Genomic DNA, 11537 nt, shown 5'->3' with positions numbered 1-11537 from the left:
TGGGGCCTAAAGGAGGAGAGCCATTCATCCCCCAGATCTTCCGGAGTATGTACAGTTCCTTAGCAGATCTAGCAAAAATTTCTGACAGGCAGTTTGTGATCTGCTGGAGTGAGGAATTGAGTGGGAGGGAATTCTGAAAAAACATGCCTAGTCCCAATCCTTATGAGACCTTCTTTATTGGTTCTTGGACTTGGTGTCCAGATTCTGAGTCAGAGCGTAGCTCCTTCCTCAGAACCATGGCTCACTAGGCCAGTCACAAAAACTTGAAATGAAAATGGCAAAACCATTGTGTTATACTTTCTCAGTGTGCCCAGGTCTGTGGGTTACCCTTGTTACCACCCCCTGCCTCAGCAAGAGAGAGATTTGCTGGTGCTAAACTGAGTCACAGATTCCTGTCACCCCAGTCTGTTAGCCATCCCAGTCAAACTTCTCAGGACCCCTTAGATTTAGCTGGGATGAAATGAAGAGTGTAGGTATCTTTTGAAAATGTTTGGTTCTACCAAGGTAGAAAGCCAGTGTCTTTCTAACATCTAAGGTATGAAAACGGGTCTCCTGTAGGGCCTTATGCAGTTTTGGAAAAAACACTGGTAGATGAATGGACTGGTTAAGATTAAACTCTGATAGAACCTTAGGTAAGAATTTAGGGTGTGGGCATAAAGAGACTTTTTCCATGAAGAACACCACAAAGAAGGGGATCTGTAGCCAGGCCCCAATCCTCCCAACCCTATAGGCCAAAATGATAGCTAGTAAAAAGGGCGTCTTCACAGATAAATGGAGCAGAGAGCAGGTTGGTATTGGTTCAAATGGAGGTCTCATGAGGTATTTAAGTACCAGGTTAGGGTCAGAAGTCAGAGTGGGGTCCCGAACCTGGGGGCAGATTCCCCATTCCATTAATGACACAGGGTGAGCAAATATGAAGAACCCATCAACTAGAGGATGAAAGGCTGACATTGCAGCCAAGTGGATATTAATCAAGATAACTGATAACTCCGATTTCTTTAGATCCAACAGGTTTTCCAGGATAACTGACAGTAACACAGATTCAGGCACAAGATGGCAATGGAAACACCAGTGGAAGAATCTCTTCCATTTCTGCAGGTAAGTAATTTGGATTGACTCCTTTCTACTGTTCAGTAGTATCTCTTGCACTTCTGCAGAACAGGAGGATTATAACCTTACAAACCATTGAGGAACCACACCCTGAGACAAAAGAACCCTTAGGCCAGAGTGAAGCACATAACCCACATCCTGGGAGAGGAAATGAGTAATGGTCAGAAGCTTGAATGGCAGTTGGACACATAGCTGAAGAAGGTAAGGGTACCAAGCCTGTCTCAGCCAGGTCAGTACTAGAAGGATAACCCTGGATTTGTCCTGTCTGATCTTATTCATCACAAGTGTTGGTGTTAACGGTGCTGGAGGAAACTCATAGAACAGACCTTTTGTCCAAGACAGGAGAAAGATGTCTCCCAAAGAGTGGTGGCCCTGACTTCCTCGTGAGCAGAACAGAAGACACTTCTTGTTCCTGGAGGTGATAAAGAGATCCATCTCTGAAAGTTCCCACCTTTGGAATATTCTGTGGAGAATCTGAGAGTCTAACTCCCATTTGCAGTCCTGGTTGTGGTGTTTTGTATATCTGGGAGGTAGATAGCTGAAATTTGGATCTGATGGCTATACAACAGTTCTACAGTTTCATAGCTTTGGGGCACAGGGAGGGAGATCTTCCTTCTCCCTGCTTGTTGATTTCCACATTTCTGTCATGACCCTAATTTATTTGCCCCAATGAGGGGTAGGAAATGAAAGCAGGCATTCCTGACTGCCCTAAGTTCCAACACGTTGAGGTGGAGACTGGTTTCCAGAGGTGTCCATCTGCCCTGAGTCATGAGGGCATTGAGGTGAACTCCTCTTCACAAAAGTGATGTATCCATTGTCAGTTAAAGCTGGAGTTGGCTGAATGAAAGGAATGACTGCACTGCCATTCAGTTGATTTTTCCACCAGGCTAGGGAGTTCCTCACCTGGAGAGGAAACTTGATCTGCCTGTCCAGAGTATCTCTGGCTGGTGAATAGATCATTCTAAGCCAGCCCTGGAAGCAGCAGAGGCATAGCCTTGCATGATCGGTCCCAAAGGTACAAGCTGCCATGTGTCCCAAGAGTTTCTTATTGTAGTTTGAGGACTTCCCTGCGTAACCCTGACCAGACCTGACAAAGTTATGAATCTGTTCATGGGAAGGTAGGCCCTGGCTGCCAACAAATCAAAGAAAACCCGTATTAGCAGTATTTTTTGTATGAGGGTTAATATGGATTTTTTTATACATTTATCTGGAGACCCCATTCCTTGAAAAAAGAGCTGTTTGAGTGGAAGACAGCATTGCCTTGTAGGATTGGTTTTGAGTAGCTAGTCACTGAGGTACACGAAGACTAGAATTGCTTCTCATCAGAGGTAAGCAGTCACTATTGCCAGGACCTTTGAGAATACCCTTGTGGCCAAAGAAAGGCTGGATGGAAGAATTCACTATTGAAAATGATTCTGGCCTATAGTAAAACATAGGTATTTAACGTGTGATGGCTGTAACACTATATGGAAATACGCATCTTGTAGGTCAAGGGTCAAAAACAAAATTTACTTCCTCTAGCGAAGGAATTATAGCTGCCAGAGTCACCATCTTGAACTTTGGAGGCTTTACACATTTGCTTAGTAGTTTTAGATCCAATATTGGTCTCCATCCTCTTTTGGCACAAGGAAATACTTTGAATAACACCCTTTCCATTTGTGAGGAGTGGGACTAGCTCTATTGCTCCTAATTGAAGGAGAGAGTCCAGTTCTTGTTTCAATAAAAGCTTGTGAGAAAGGTCCCTAAAGAGGGACAGGGAAAGAGAGGGAGGGACATAAAGTGATGTTATAACCTGTATGATGCTGTAATGGCATCGGCACCTGCCTCTTGTGAGCACCCCTTTCTGGCCGATATATGCCTGCAATCACTCTGTTTTGAATGGAGCGGCACCCACCTCTCACGGGAACCCCCTTTTGGTCAGGTCTGAGCTTTTTCTGTTCTTACAATGGGGTGGCACCTGCCTCTCGCGAGTGCCCTCACCCCCCCCACCCAGCCTTTTGTTCTTTTGGCCTGTCTTCGGTGACTCGGCAGACACACTATTCCCCCCTTCCAGTGTATACAGTCTACAGTTCTTGCTCACAGCCCTGGTATGGGGCAATAGCACCAAGGCTTCCTTCCTGGAGGCACTGCATTCTTTAACAGCCCAACAGGAGCCCATCTTGATACCCTCAGTTGGTGTCCTCTTGGCAGCCCTCGCCTGGCCTCAGTCTTCAACTAGACCAGCAGGGCCCCATCACGGTATAATCGCCTGGTCTGGCTAGGTTCTGGACTCAATCCCCTGGGCTCAGCCTGCCTGCATTGACCTGTCCGCGGTCCAATTGCTCTTCCAGCCAGCCAGGCACCCAGGCCTCCTTCTTCAAGCTTCAGGCAACAACTGAAGCAGGGGGTTGGACTAGATGACCTCCTGAGGTCCCTTCCAATCCTGATATTCTATGATTCTACGAACTGACTGCTCTGCTTCTGCTGCTTCCTTTTACATGGCCCTTCTGGCCCCTGACTGGTTGCTCTAGAAGCCTCTCTGGTTGGCTGCTTCCTCTGCAGCCACTCTAGGCTGCCAGGAGGACTTCTCTGTTCTTTTCTGGGGCGGGGTAAGGCAGGGCTATGAGGCCTCCAGCAGGGGGCCCTTATACCTAGTCCACCCCATTATACACCTCCCCTTTCAGACAGGATTGGGGCAGTGGTTCTTCCCTCGGTCCTTTTCTGCCCCCCTTCAGCCAGGGCATACTCTTTTTCTTGCCCCTGTCAGTCAGGGCCTTTTCTCCCAGGTCTCTCTTACCTATAGAGCATTCAAGAGTCCTTTCAGTACACCTTTTGGCCTCTGCCTCTGGCTTTACACAATAAAACAGTTAAAATCTTGCCTGTTGTTTCCATGGCTGCCTTTGCCTCAGTTGTTTTACTGCCTCTCCACAGCCCTTGTGGATCAGGGTTGGTCTGAAGATCCTCACTCCTGGTACCATAGTATAATAGAGTTGGTACCCGACACTCACAAGCACCCTCTCTCTGGCCGATATCTGCCTGCTCTCACTCAGTTTTGAATGGGGCAGAGGACTGTCCAATTCCAGCCTCCCTATGTAATAGTGCTGGTGGGCTAGTGAATCGCTACTGATAAGCAGCCCTGGGATGTGTAGAAGCACCATGTACAGAAATAGAAAAGACTTAACCAGAAGTCTTCTTCATCCTCCTCAGTATCCTCCAACTGGGGGACAACAGTGAAAAAGCATGGAGAGTCCTGTAGAACTGGAAGACAATGGTAATCTGGAAATCAGTGTCTCAAGTACCCAGAGGCACTCAGTATACATGAGCAATGGGAACTCTGGTTCATCCATCATAAACAAGCCCTTAATTCTTGTGGTACTAAGTAAGGATTTGGTACCAACTTGGTCGCCGAAGAAGGCTGTACCACTGACTGGGAATATACCGACACTGTGATTTGCCTGGTACCACAGGTGCTGAGTGGGTAGGTACTGATGGTGGGGCTATGCGAGAAGATAACTGTTTGGAGTGCTTCTCCATGCCCACCTTGTCCCTCGTAGACGGTACCAGAACCTTATCAGAGATGTGTTTCTCTTCAGAGCTCCAGGACTTTCCAGCCCCGCTAGTACAGGAGGAGTCTTTTGCCTCTACGCTACTGAGCCAAGAGGTCGAGGCATCTAAGACTGTGAATCTAGCAGAGGACTGGGGCCATTTAAGAATGAGCTCCTTATGATGAGAGTGTCCGAGTGCCTCTTCTTCAAAGCTTTCTCTGAAGTTTCCATAGCCTTCCTTTTCTTAAGGAAAACCTGCACTGAGGCTAAGGGGCCATTTGATCTATCTATCTATCTATCTATCTATCCAGAGACAGATGTACTGGGCTGAGTGGGGGTGGAGGGATCTCCTGACCTGACTCAGAAGTATGTAAAAGGGAGTACTCCATCATGAATAGTCTCAGTTCCCAGTTTAATCACACTGTTCTTCCTTGCCCTGGATGTGAGGGCCAGTCAGAAGTTGTACTTCTGGGAGATGTGAGACTTCCTCAAACAAATATACTAGGAATGGGTGTCACTAACAAACAGGAGAGGCAAGCCAGGCACACCATATCAGGAGAATAAGACTCCCCAAAGGGAGAGAAAGGAAACAAATCAATCTTCTTACTACTTATATCTAACTAACTAACTAACTATAAACTATCTACTAAAAATGAAACTACACTAAGCTAATCCTAAACAACCAACCATAAGAAACTGTATATGAGATAGACGAGGCATGCTCAAGGTAGACATGCTAAGGCTCCGTCTCAGGCTGAGATGGTTGATTAGGAACATAGAATGGTTCACCGGGCAGCCCTGTCTGGCCTCGGTGAATGGCACAAGGATTCACAGAATGCATGTGCAGGCTGAACAGATGCTGCTAACATAAAATCTCCGATCAAGGACTCAAGAGGTGCACGTGCACCTGAAGTGGAGCAACCATAGGGACACTGCTCAAAGAGGCCAAACTTCTTATGTGTTTCTCTCAGTGAGGTATTAATCAAACTGGATAAGTAGAGAAAGAAGTATCAAACAGCAGGAAAATCCTCGATGGTGAATGGTCATCATTTTGCCTGTGAGAACAAATGAAGAGGAACCACCAAGTGTCTGTGTCATGGCAGAGTGAGCTCCAGAAATGGTATTTCAAAGGAAGGTCTAAGTGTTAGAGTAATGCAAAGTGCTTTCACTCTGACACAACTCTGAGAAATACTAAGTACAGTAACTCCTTGCTTAACGTTGTAGTTATGTTCCTGAAATACGCGACTTTAAGCAAAATGATGTTAAGCAAATCCAATTTCCCCATAAGAATTAATGTAAACTTTAGGTTCCAGGGAAATTTTTTCACCAGACAAAAAAACTATATATATATATATATATATACACACACACACACACACACATACACAATATAAGTTTTCAACAAACAATTTAATACTGTACACAGCAATGACGATTGTGAAGCTTGGTTGAGGTGGTGAAGTCAGAGGGTGGAAGAGGGTGGGATATTTCCCAGGAAATGCCTTATTGCTAAATGATGAACTAGCATTCGGCTGAGCCCTCAAGGGTTAACACATTGTTGTTAATGTAGCCTCACACTCTACAAGGCAGCACGAATGGAGGGAGGGGAGACAGAATGGCAGACAGAGACAGAGACTACATCCTGTGTGTGAGAGAGAGAGAGATGCGCATTGCCCCTTTAAGTACACTGAGCCCTGGTCTACACTAGGAGTTTAGGTCGAATTTAGCAGCGTTAAATCGACTTAACCCTGCACCCATCCACATGACAAAGCCCTTTTTTTGACTTAAAGGGCTCTTAAAATCAATTTCCTTATTCCATCCCCAACAAGGGGATTAACGCTGAAATTGGCCTTGCCGGGTCGAATTTGGGGTACTATGGATGTAATTAGACGGTATTGGCCTCCGGGAGCTATGCCAGAGTGCTCTGGACAGCACTCTCAACTCAGATGCACTGGCCAGGTAGACAGGAAAAGGCCTGTGAACTTTTGAATTTCATTTTCTGTTTGGCCAGCATGGCAAGCTGCAGGTGACCATGCAGAGCTCATCAGCAGAGGTGACCATGCAGAGCTCATCAGCAGAGGTGACCATGATGGAGTCCCAGAATCACAAAAGAGCTCCAGCATGGACCAAATGGGAGGTACGGGATCTGATCGCTGTATGGGGAGAGGAATCTGTGCTATCAGAACACCGTTCCAGTTTTCAAAATGCCAAAACATTTGTCAAAATCTCTCAGGGCATGAAGGACAGAGGCCATAACAGGGACCCGAAGCAGTGCCGTGTGAAACTTAAGGAGCTGAGGCAAGCCTACCAGAAAACCAGAGGCAAACGGCCACTCCGGATCAGAGCCCAAAACATGCCGCTTCTATGATGAGCTGCATGCCATTTTAGGGGGTTCAGCCACCACTACCCCAGCCGTGTTGTTTGACCCCTTCAACAGAGATGGAGGCAACACTGAAGCAGGTTTTGGGGACGAGGAAGATCATGATGATGAGGTTACAGATAGCTCACAGCAAGCAAGCAGAGAAACCGGTTTTCCTGACAGCCAGGAACTGTTTCTCACTCTGGACCTGGAGCCAGTACCCCCGAACCCACCCAAGACTGCCTCCCGGACCTGCCAGGCAGAGAAGGGACCTCTGGTGAGTGTGCCGTTTTAAAAACTATACATGGCTTAAAAGCAAGAGTGTTTAATGATTAATTTGCCCTGGCATTTGCACCTCTCCTGGATGTACTCCCAAAGCCTTTGTAAAATGTTTCTGGGGAGGGCAGCCTTATTCCGTCCACCATGGTAGGGCACTTTACCATGCCAGGCCAGTAGCACGTAGTCGGAAATCATTGTAGAACAAAGCATTGCAGTGTATGTTTGCTGGATTTCAAACAACATCCGTTCTTTATCTCTCTGTGTTATCCTCAGGAGAGTGATATCATTCATGGTCAACTGGTTGAAATAGGGTGCTTTTCTGAAGGGGACATTCAGAGGTGGCTGTTCCTGCTGGGCTGTTTGCCTGTGGCTGAACAGAAATGTTCCCTGCTGTTACCCACGGGGAGGTAGGATGGGGTTAGCCAGGCGGTGGGGAGGAAGCAAAATGCAATCTTGTAACGAAAGCACGTGTTATGTATGTAATGTTAACAGCAAGGTTTACCGTGAAAGAGTGTACCCATTGTTCTATAAAATGTATCTTTTTAAATACCACTGTCCCTTTTTTTTCTCCACCAGCTGCATGTGTTTCAAGGATCACAGGATCTTCTCCTTCCCAGAGGCTAGTGAAGATTAGAAGGCAAAAAATCGCACTTGCGATTAAATGTTCTCTGAGCTCATTCTGTCCTCCCACACTGACAGAGCACAGACAAATGCGTGGAGGCAGACAATGTCAGAGTGCAGGAAAGCACAAAATGACCGGGAGGAGAGGTGGCGGGCTGAAGAGAGGGCTGAAGTTGAAAGGCGGCGGCAGCAGCATGATGAAAGGAGGCAGGATTCAATGCTGAGGCTGCTGGACGATCAAATTAATATGCTCCAGTGTACGGTTGAGCTGCAGGAAATGCAGCAGGAGCACAGATGGCTGCTACAGCCCCTGTGTAACCAACCACCCCCCTCCCCAAGTTCCATAGTCTCCTCACCCAGATGCCCAAGAACATGGTGGGGGGGCCTCCGGCCAACCAGCCACTCCACCACAGAGGATTGCCCAAAAAACAGAAGGCTGGCATTCAATAAGTTTTAAAGTGCTGTGTGGCCTTGTCCTTCCCTCCTCCACCACCCCTCCTGGGCTATCTTGGCAGTTATCCCCCTATTTGTGTGATGAATGAATAAAGAATGCATGAATGTGAAGCAACAATGACTTTATTGCCTCTGCAAGCGGTGATCGAAGGGAGGAGGGGAGGGTGGTTTGCTTACAGGGAAGTAGAGTGAACCAAGTGGCGGAGGGTTTCATCAAGGAGAAACAAACAGAACTTTCACACCATAGCCTGGCCAGTCATGAAACTGGTTTTCAAAGCTTCTCTGATGCGCATCGCGCCCTCCTGTGCTCTTCTAACCGCCCTGGTGTCTGGCTGCGCATAACCAGCAGCCAGGCGATTTGCCTCAACCTTCCGCCCCGCCATAAACATCTCCCCCGTACTCTCACAGATATTGTGGAGAGCACAGCAAGCAGTAATAACAGTGGGAATACTGGTTTCGCTGAGGTCTAACTGAGTCAGTAAACTGCGCCAGCGCGCTTTTAAATGTCCAAATGCACATTCTACCACCATTCTGCACTTGCTCAGCCTGTAGTTGAACAGCTCCTGACTACTGCCTAGGCTGCCTGTGTATGGCTTCATGAGCCATGGCATTAAGGGATAGGCTGGGTCCCCAAGGATAACTATAGGCATTTCAACATCCCCAACGGTTATTTTCTGGTCTGGGAATAAAGTGCCTTCCTGCAGCTTTTGAAACAGGCCAGAGTTCCTGAAGATGCGAGCGTCATGTACCTTTCCCGGCTATCCCACGTTGATGTTGGTGAAATGTCCCTTGTGATCCACCAGTGCTTGCAGCACGATTGAAAAGTACCCCTTGCGGTTTATGTACTGGCTGCCCTGGTGGTCCGGTCCCAAGATAGGGATATGGGTTCCATCTATGGCCCCACCACAGTTAGGGAATCCAATTGCAGCAAAGCCATCCACTATGACCTGCACATTTCCCAGGGTCACTACCCTTGATATCAGCAGATCTTTGATTGCATTGGCTACTTGCATCACAGCAGCCCCCACAGTAGATTTGCCCACTCCAAATTGATTCCCAACTGACCGGTAGCTGTCTGGAATTGCAAGGCACTCGCTTCTCAACTGTGAGGGCTGCTCTCATCTTGGTATTCTTGTGCCTCAGGGCAGGGGAAAGCAAGTTCCATGAAAGTGCCCTTATGCATGCAAAAGTTTCGCGGCCACTGGGAATCGTCCCAGACCTGCAACACTGTGCGGTCCCACCAGTCTGTGCTTGTTTCCCGGGCCCAGAATCGGCATTCCACCGCATGAACCTGCCCCATTAGCACCATGATTCCCACATTGCCAGGGCCCGTGCTTTGAGAGAAGTCTGTGTCCATATCCTCATCACTCTCATCACCGCACTGACGTCGCCTACTCGCCCGGTTTCGCTTTGCCAGGTTCTGCTGCTGCATATACTGCTGGATAATGTGCGTGGTGTTTAATGTGCTCCTAATTGCCAAAGTGATCTGAGCGGGCTCCATGCTTGCCGTGGTATGGCGTCAGCACATAAAAAAGGCACGGAATGATTGCTGTTGCTCTGACGGAGAGAGGGGCAACTGACGACATGGCTTACAGGATTGGCTTACAGGGAATTAAAATCAACAAAGGGGGTGGCTTTACATCAAGGAATTAGAAAAAGAACTGTCACACAGAATGGTCCCCTCAAGGATTGAACTCAAAACCCTGGGTTTTGCAGGCGAATGCTCAACCCACTGAGCTATCCCTCCCCCTGGTATTTCAGACAGGACTGAATCTCCATTAAACTTTTCAAGGTGTCCCTGACAGAACTCACCAAAACGATTGTCGGCCATTGATTTCACGGGTGGGGGGGAGCAAATGAATACAAAACAAATCTGGTGTATTTCTTGTTTTGATCCACTCCATCTATCTTTTACATCTTTGGCTGGCAGCAGACAGTGCAATAGGACTACTAGCCATCCTCATCTCCCACCTGCTCGCCATAAGATGGTACAATAGGACTGCTGGCAGGACTAAAGAGAATGACCTGGTCGAATCACTCCTAATTTAGTTCCTGCACCCATGTCTGCCCAGGCGCTCCTGACCGACCTTACCAAGGCGGCCAGGAGCACCTCGGACATGACGACGATGGTTATCAGGCCTATTGCACCATCTGCTGCCACAAGGCAATGGGTTGCTGCTGCTGTGTAGCAATGCAGTACCACGTCTGCCAGCACCCAGGAGACATAGGGTGACAGTGAGCTGAGCGGGCTCCATGCTTGCCATGGTATGGCATCTGCACAGGTAACTCAGGAAAAAAGGCGTGAAACGATTGTCTGCCGTTGCTTTCACGGAGGGAGGGAGGGCGGGCCTGACAACATGTACCCAGAACCACCTGCAACAATGTTTTTTGCCCCATCAGGAATTGGGATCTCAACCCAGAATTCCAATGGGCGGCGGAGACTGCGGGAACTGTGGGATAGCTACCCACAGTGCAACACTCTGGAAGTCAACGCTAGCCTCGGTACTGTGGAAGCACTCCGTTGAGTTAATGCACTTAATGCACTTAGAGCATTTTGTGTGGGGACACACACAATCGACTATATAAAAACGATTTCTAAAAAACTGACTTCTATAAATTTGACCTAATTTCGTAGTGTAGACATACCCTGACACCATTCTAAGTACATTGCCTTTAAAAAGATCAGGAAGTTGAGATAGTAGCTGCAGCCAGCAAGCTCTCTATGTCCTGTCCCCACCCTGCTCTATATGGAGAAGGGGTGAGTGGGGTGTGACATTATGAGAATAATATAATATCTCATTGAAAGGTGACAGGGCCAGGAAGAGTTAATTAACTCACAGACTGACCTGATCCATGGCCAGACTTTAGGGTTAGGAAGATATGTAAACGATTAGAGCTTTGAAATGCAAGTCTGCATTGTTAGAGATAGAAGGGTAGATGTTTGTTCAGATCTTGTGATGTAAGCAAACAAGTCTCGTCTACTGCTATTGCTTTGATTCAAAGATCAAAAAAGGAGTATTAACATTTAGGAAGACACTTGAGTGAAATTGTATTATTGTCAATATATCTCTTTGAAGGTTGTGGTAACCTGTAGCTGAACTGTTTAATGGATAAATTACCCTGTAATAATTGCCATGATGTTTAGGAGAAGAAAAGTTAAGCCTATTGTTTTCTCAGGCCAAAAGGCTGCT

At 47.4% G+C, this 11537-nt stretch overlaps 1 protein-coding gene across 1 annotated transcript in view; it reads right to left on the bottom strand.

The window, feature by feature from the left end:
• LOC140915203 (protein CC2D2B-like) overlaps window positions 1-11537 on the bottom strand; it is a gene marked incomplete at its 5' end in the record, with an annotated part of 53988 nt that overhangs the window by 428 nt on the left and 42023 nt on the right. The gene's annotated exons all lie outside the window — the stretch shown is intronic.

Source organism: Lepidochelys kempii, chromosome 7 (assembly GCF_965140285.1).
Source record: "Lepidochelys kempii isolate rLepKem1 chromosome 7, rLepKem1.hap1, whole genome shotgun sequence".
In the NCBI taxonomy this organism is placed as follows: domain Eukaryota; kingdom Metazoa; phylum Chordata; order Testudines; family Cheloniidae; genus Lepidochelys; species Lepidochelys kempii.
The sequence above is the reverse complement of the archived record's forward strand: the minus strand, read 5'-3'. Positions and strand labels throughout refer to the sequence as shown.